Raw genomic sequence first — 8333 nt, 5'->3', positions numbered from 1 at the left:
AATATTCGTGCAACAATGGCATCCAATGATTAATATCCTAATACATTTAGACCTGCCGTCGTCTAACCCGGGGCCAGCCTCTCTCTCTCTCTCTCTCTCTCTCTCGGTAATCATCTCTCTCGTCTCTCTCTCTCTCTCTCTCTCTCTCCTCCACTGGACAACCCATAATTACACAGAAAGAAGCCACCTTCATCGAAGAACTTCAACGCGGTACGTAACATCCGTAGGGGCCGTTTTTTGTGGGGTCACAATGTGGCCCGCATTATTATCAATGGCGAATTATTGTTACTGTTAACGGAACCAACTCAATTATAACCAGTCCTAATAAAAAGTATTATTATTATTATTATTATTGTACGCTGGAAAACAGACCTTCTTTCAAACAAGTTTATTAAAAATAATGGCAGAATTCACAGAAATTGATTTTGTACAATATTCTTTCAATTCTCCTTATGATTTTTCTTTCTGGCACGCTGGTATTATAAAGCAGCTGTCCAATGTTCATCGTGCTGAAGGTCGTCAACGGAAATTTCGGGCGGGCGTGGTGTTATCAAAAGCAAACTGGTTATTATTATTATTATTATTATTATTATTATTATTATTATTTTTTTTTTTTTTTTTTTTTTTTTTTTTTTTTTTTTTTTTTTTTTTTTTTTGTTCTATCACAGTCCTCCAATTCGACTGGGTGGTATTTATAGTGTGGGGTTCCGGGTTGCATCCTGCCTCCTTAGGAGTCCATCACTCTTCTTACTGTGTGCCGTTTCTAGGATCACACTCTTCGCATGAGTCCTGGAGCTACTTCAGCTTTCTAGTTTTTCTAGATTCTTTTCAGGGATCTTGGGATCGTGCCTAGTGCTCCTATGATTACGGTACGATTTCCACTGGCAATTTCCCATATCCTTCTTATTTCTATTTTCAGATCTTGATACTTATCCAAGTTTTTTCCCTCTCTTTCTCTTCAACTCTGGTGTCCATTGGTATTGCGACATCGATGAGTGATACTTATTATTATTATATTATTATTATTATTATTTAAAAATAATGGCAGAATTCACATAATTGATTTTCTATCAAAATTCTTTCAATTTTCATTATTATTATTATTAGTATTATTATTATTATTATTATTATTATTATTATTATTATTATTATTGATAATAATGGCAGATTCCTCAGAATTGATTTTTTACAAAATCCTTTCAATTCTCATTATTATTATTATTGTTATATAAGTTCCTTCTCGACCGTCCTGAATTGCATTCTTCGCTTCTACAATGAGCCCATCGCGACCTCATTATCAACAACTGCATCCGTTAACAATGACGTACCAAAGAACCCAATAAATAACCCGTTAATCCGCGAGACTAATGTACTGGGTATAATGAGTTTCCGTTAACAGAGAGGTTTCCTCCACAAACCTGTAACAAATTATTATTATTACAATATTACGGTTATTACAGGCTCTTCTGTACGGGCTTCACGAGTCTTTCTCTTATACTTTATTTATTCTCTTTCTTCTTCCTCCCTTCCTCCCTCCCTTCCTTTCTTCCTAAGCCTAGGTACTTAACGAGGAAAAATATAACATCTCATTTCCAGTCTTCCCATTGACCTTCTTCTCGCTGTGTCTGCAAAACACTTCCACATATGTAAATTGCCCTTTAAACAGAGTAACCCCATTTAACCCAACACCAGAGATAAGAGAACCCCTTTCGAGAGGCGCAGGGGCTCTTAAAGAGGTTTTGGGTGGAGGAGGAGGAGGAGGAGGAGAAAGGGAGGGACACAGAATAAGAATCCGAAGGTAAGCACACACAGAGAGAGGGAGAGAGTGAAGAGAAACAATGTAGGACCCAAAAGTTCATCCTACGGCACCCCCTTCTCTAATGGAAAAGGATAAGGGGAGTACTAGTAGGAGTTTAGGAAGGCAACGAGGTGGATCCTACGATCCTTTTTTTTTCTTTTTTTATTTTAACCCTTTACCCAAAAGAGGAACCATCTGCTGCTGCTGCAAGAGGACCCCTTATAACGACCTCAATCATCCTTATCCCGAACCCTTGCCAGCCTCCTCCTCCTCCTCCTCCTCCGAGGAACTGTGTGTTTCGCTCGTGAAAAAGACAGAGACATCTTCAAGTGGAGGAGAAACAGATTATAACTATACAGCAGGAGAATTAAGCTGGCGCCCAAATACCCACCTACCCCTTCTCCCGCCTTCCCTCCTCCTACCCATATACTCCCCCCACAGGGTTGGCACGAGGATAAAGTAGAAAGGGGCATCTATATTTTATCTACTGAAGGAGAGATAGATGCCTCACAGATTTTGGCATAATCAGGAGACCTTCTGGGTGGTGGGTGTCGGTCCTTGAAGGCTCTCACTTACCCTGACGGGACCCAGATACGTATACTGTAGATATCTTAGCTCGTGGGAGATTACCCTAAACATTTTTCCTTTTTTTCCCCGAGTGACTAATTGGTTTTGAAACTTGTAATTTGTTTTCGTTTATCCAAGGGTTGCGTTACACATCTTACAGAATGGATGCATAAGTATATCTATTTGTTGACTAATATATGGAAAAATTCTGGGTTCTAGTTGGAGGAATGTTATTATCATTATTATTTATTTTTTTTTTTTCAATTAAAGCAGCCCTAATTTTTAATGAAACATGTTTACGAGATGGTATCCTTCGCAAATATTATTATTATTATTATTATCATTATTATTAAGTTTCTTTATTTAGTCGATTAATGCAGCCCTAATTTTTAATGAAACATATTTACAAGAGGGTCTCTTTAACTATTATTATTATTATTATTATTATTATTATTATTATTATTATTATTATTATTATTGAATTTATTTTTTATTCAATTAATGCTTCTCTAATTTTTAACGAAACAAATTTACGAAAGGATCTCTTTCACTAATATTATTATTATTATTATTATTATTATTATATTATTATTATTATTATTATTATTATTATTACTCAGTCCAATAACTATGTTAATATTATCATTATTACTATTATCATTAAATTAAATTACGAACGAACGAATAACAAACTGCACAAAATAGCGGACTGTAGATACAATGAAGGCAAAGACACAACAATATAATGACGACGGCGGCTTCAAACACCTGTCATTATCCCCACAGAATGTTTCAGAATTTCTCTCGTGATTCCAATCAACGATCAACTGAACACTCTTCACTTAACTGAATGCTAATGAGAACGGCTTCATTGCAATGCACACATTTAGTTGAGAGACCGATAACTGGTGAGAAAATAGATTAGTTACTGTATACATTTTGGGATTCTCTTTTTCTTTACCTTCAGCTTTTTCCATTTTCTATATGGGGTCACCGCTGTTTCTATACTCTGTTTTTTTCCATCTGTCCATCCGCCTGTGGTGTTTGCGCATGGTAACACTGCGTCCCGGGCTTTAAATAATATCCTATTTCGAATATTAACGGTGTGATTCGCATACAGTAAATTATTAAAACACTTTTCAGTTACAAATGTACACCAAGATGTCTTTTTATTTACCTAAAAGTTACACATAGCGTAACTTTTAAAGCCCGGGACGCAGTGTTACCATGCGCGACCACCACAAGCGGATGGACAGATGGAAAAAAAACATCTTCCTCTGCCCTGTACTTCTTGTTCTCTTAGACGCTTTTCCTTCATGTCATTCAATCATTTATCTTTCCACCTGAACTTTGGCTTCCCCCCCCCCCCCCCCCCCCCCCCCCCCCCCCCCCCTCCCCCCCCCCCCCCCCCCCTCCCTCTTCTGCCCGTCACCTCCATGTTCATTGGGGACTGATTAGTGGTATTTAACAAGTGTAAATGCTGACAAACATTTATTTCTGTGATACAGAGTTTGTTAACGTCGTAATTGGAGCCTAATTTCATTAAGGAAACAAACGTAAAAAAATTACATTTGTATATGTGTGCACTTGAACAAACACCCACAAACAACATGTATGTATATGTATGTAATATGTTATATATATATATATATATTATATTATATACATATATATATATATATATATATTATATATATAAAGACAAATTCCACGAAAGGCTATTGGAAACAACGGAGTACTGCCGCAGGCCTTTCGACTTCTTGTCCTTTACTGGACAGAATGCCAAGTAAAAGGACAAGGAGTCGACAGGCCTTGCAGTAGTATTCTGTTGTTTCCCATAGCTTCGTGGAATTTGTCTTTATATATATATATATTATATATATATAAAATATATATATATAATATATATATATGTAGTATATAATATATAATAATATATATATATATAGTTATGTATATATATATATATATATTATATATATATATATACATATCTATATATATTAATGACAAGCACACAAAGACTACCTTCCCTTGCAAAATCCCTGAGCTTCGCTGACAAAAATTGCGCAAAGCCACGATTGACATATTTCTGGCCAAAAGCAATAGCGAAATGCCACAATCCAATCCTGTCCTAATACAACGGAATACCTCGCCAAAAATAAACAACCATTTACGAATTAAAAATGTGACAAAAAATGTGGCAGCAATCCGGTACAATCTGTGGATTACGAGGGAACCTAACAAATGACAGTGAAATGAATTGTTGAACAAAAAAAATGCTAGGAAAAAAACTAATTATTTGATAAGCAAACGAGAAGTATAGGTTAATACAGCAATATCAAACCGTCCAGATTATTAATTATAAAATCAACGCACAGAAGACAAACTTTAAATAAATATCAGATAAAAAACAGACACTTGACATTAAACGAATTTCCTATCTTCTTTAATAAAAAATGATAGTTAAATGAAACGTTGAAAAAAAAAATTAACTAACTTTTTTGATAAGCAATATCATACGATCCAAATTATCAATTAAACCAAAATGAACAAAAGACCTACTTAAATAAATACCACTTAAAAAAAATCACACTTGACATTAAACGAATTTCCTATCTTCTTTAAATTCATGCATCCCCCTCCCCTCCTCCCCTCTTCCCCCAAAATCCATACATCGAATCCCTGACTGGCTTACATATATGACGTCACAGCGAGGGATGCACACTATTGGCTGACTCAACCAACGTTCCCATTGGCTGTTGTTTCGTGACGTCATCGCCCAGGCGCCCTGCGATTCGTCAAAAGCTTTTGAGAATAAACAAGGTAAATGGTAAATGTCTGGACGGTCCTCGACCCTAAAACTCGAGCGATTAGTTAAGTGAGGAAGATGCATTACGAGGAGGAGGAGGAGGAGAAAGTAGAAGAAGAAAAGGAAGATAAAGAGGAAAGAGGAAGAAAGAATTTGAAAGGTTTGCTCATGAGTACATTATAATGCTACTTCTCCATGGAAGACAAGAAATACGAGGAGTCATCTCTCCAAGAGGCACCGAAATTCATAGCATTTGTCAAGTGGCACTCGTCGGAAGGACGAGTTCCAGGTACTTTGGCAAGATTTCTAAAGAGATCTCATCTCTCATGGAATAAAAGCAAATCCCTGTTCTTGACATTTAGGATTCTAAAAGAACGTGCGCGCGCATTTACATACCGACGCGTAATTGTAATTACGGTACAAAAACATAAAACATTCTCAAAGTAGATTTACAATCATGTACGCAATTTCATGCATACCAAAACTTGACACAAATTCGTATAAACATACTATGCAAGACCAGAATTTTTAAAACATATAATACAGATGCATATACAAATGCATAATCTTGGTGTTTTACAAAATATGATTTTATATATTATGTATACGAATTAGTGTCAAATTTTAGTACGCACGATATGCATGAAGGTATGCATATAACTGTAAGACTGTATTGAGAATGTTTATAGTTTTGTACCGTAATTAATCCATAATATATATATATATATATCAATATATATATATATATATATATATATATATATATATAACATTCATATATATTTATATTATTATCAGTCATATCCACCACGTAGAGAAACCCGAACCATTCCCTTTCTGTACTTTTAAAAAAATTAATATAGCAAATGAAAGCAAAATGAAAAATGAAAGAGTCCCAGCAAAATGAAAAATTAAATGGAGTCACAGTGAAAAAACATGAACAAACAAACTGTTAGATTATTTCGGATGGTGGTTGACGGAACCTCCCTCTCGAATTTCTACATCAAGGGACCTCACGATACCTGAAAATTTTTGATTGGCTGGCTGGTATACAATCCCGAAAGCATATATATAAGCTAGCCTCTCTCTCTCTCTCTCTCTCTCTCTCTCATCTCTTCTCTCTCTCTCTCTCTCTGTTATGAATAACCTCATCAATTTAAGCAGTACTATCTCCCCCTCCTTACCGGCCTATGGGCCATATTATATATATAATATATATATATATATATATATATATATATATATATATATATATATATATATATTCTCTCTCTCTCTCTCTCTCTCTCCTTGTTATACATAACTCCATCGGTTTAAATGGTCTTATCTCTCCTTCTTTACCTGGTATAGTTGTCAATTTGAGACACGTGCTCGCTCTCTCTCTCTCTCTCTCTCTCTCTCTCTCTCTCTCCTTGTTGTACACAATTCCATCACTTTTAATGGTCATATCTCTCCTTTACCTGGTATATCTAGTCAATCTGAGACGCGCTTTTCTCTCTCTCTCTCTCTCTCCCTCTCAGTCTCTCTCGTCTCTCCTCTCCTCTCTCTCTTGTTATAACACAATTCCATCGGTTTAAATGGACTTATCTCTCCTTCTTTACCTGGTATATTTGTCAATTTGAGACGTGCTCTCTCTCTCTCTCTCTCTCTCTCTCTCTCTCTCTCTCTCTCTCTCAACTTACCCTGCCATTCATACGCCCATCAATTTGGCAACGTTGCGAACTAGCGACAAAACCTGGGTAAGGAAATAAGGTCAGTTGGGGCCTATACTACGTACATGTTTTTGTGACAATACAAGCGAGTGAAACCGATATCACACATCACCCTCGGGTTGACTTTCTTATAAGTTGAGGACTTGAGGCGTAGTAAGACAGAGAAAGCTTTTTTTCTCTCTATTTTTCTTCCTCGGCCTCCAGGGCGTTAGACTTTCTATTATTTATTTTTCAAGGCCCACAAGCCGCGATCGTCCTGGTGCTTTCTATAGCGTTTTAGTGTACGTGTGTGGGTTTATTTTTTTTCAGGGAGGCGGGGGAGGGGGGGGTGGGGGGGGCGGGGGGGGGAACAACAAACCATGATCGATCGACCCGTGACAGGACGGTACGAGCCGACGATCAGCGCGTGACGTGACATCGGTCGACCATGGGGTCGACTTGTTAGCTCCGTGCGTTTTTAGCAATATTTTCGTGCGGTCGACTAGTGTTTTTTTTTTTTTTTTTTTTTTTTTTTTTTTTTACGTTTTTGGTTCGATATTAAAAAGGCAAATACCGTACGTTAGCATAATGCCTTCAAGGTACTGATTTACTGAATTTACTAAATAAAAATATATAAATAATAAATAAAATATATAAAACACTTCACCTGATCCTTGATCTGTGTATAGGCTCTAACTGAAAAATAATTGTATGCTATTATTTATTATTATTATTATTATTCTATTTTTATTTTCATTTTTTTTTACTATTCTTATTATCTTTTTTATATTTATTATTATTTTTGTTTAAATTTTTTATTAATATTTATTTACTTTTTTATTGTTTTTTATTTTATTCATATTATTGTTATTTTCATGTTTATGATAATTTTTTTATTATTTGTATTTTTACTTTTGTTATTATTATTATTTTATATTATTATTATTATTTGTTTTATTATTTTATTAATTATTATTATTATTATTACCGTTTTCCTCTACCAAAACATAATCTCTTCTGGATGTGGGGCCAACGCTCCCGAAAAACGGAACCACATAACAGCATGTCGTACAAAACGATTAGGAGAGCTTATTTTTAACTATTTACTCGAACTAAATCCTTTTCCAGTCATCAGAAGAAACGTGTTCCGTTAACAGGCAGCCGCCCAGCCGCCCACCCCCCCCCCCCCACCCCCCACCGCCACCCCCCATACCCCCCGGCAACAAGTTACCACCTGATAGCTATCGACACACACGCCTTAGTTCGAATGAAATAAACACTGTAAACAGTATTCCCTCTGAGAGAGAGAGAGAGAGAGAGAGAGAGAAGAGAGAGAGAGAGAGAGATAGAGAGAGAGATGATTTTCATGTAACAAGTATATATATATATATATATATATATATATATATATATATATATATATATATATATATATATATATTGAGATTTTTGAGAGAGAGAAGAG

Source organism: Macrobrachium nipponense, chromosome 16, assembly GCF_015104395.2.
Source record: "Macrobrachium nipponense isolate FS-2020 chromosome 16, ASM1510439v2, whole genome shotgun sequence".
Taxonomy (NCBI): Eukaryota; Metazoa; Arthropoda; class Malacostraca; order Decapoda; family Palaemonidae; genus Macrobrachium; species Macrobrachium nipponense.
Note: the sequence above shows the minus strand (reverse complement) of the source record.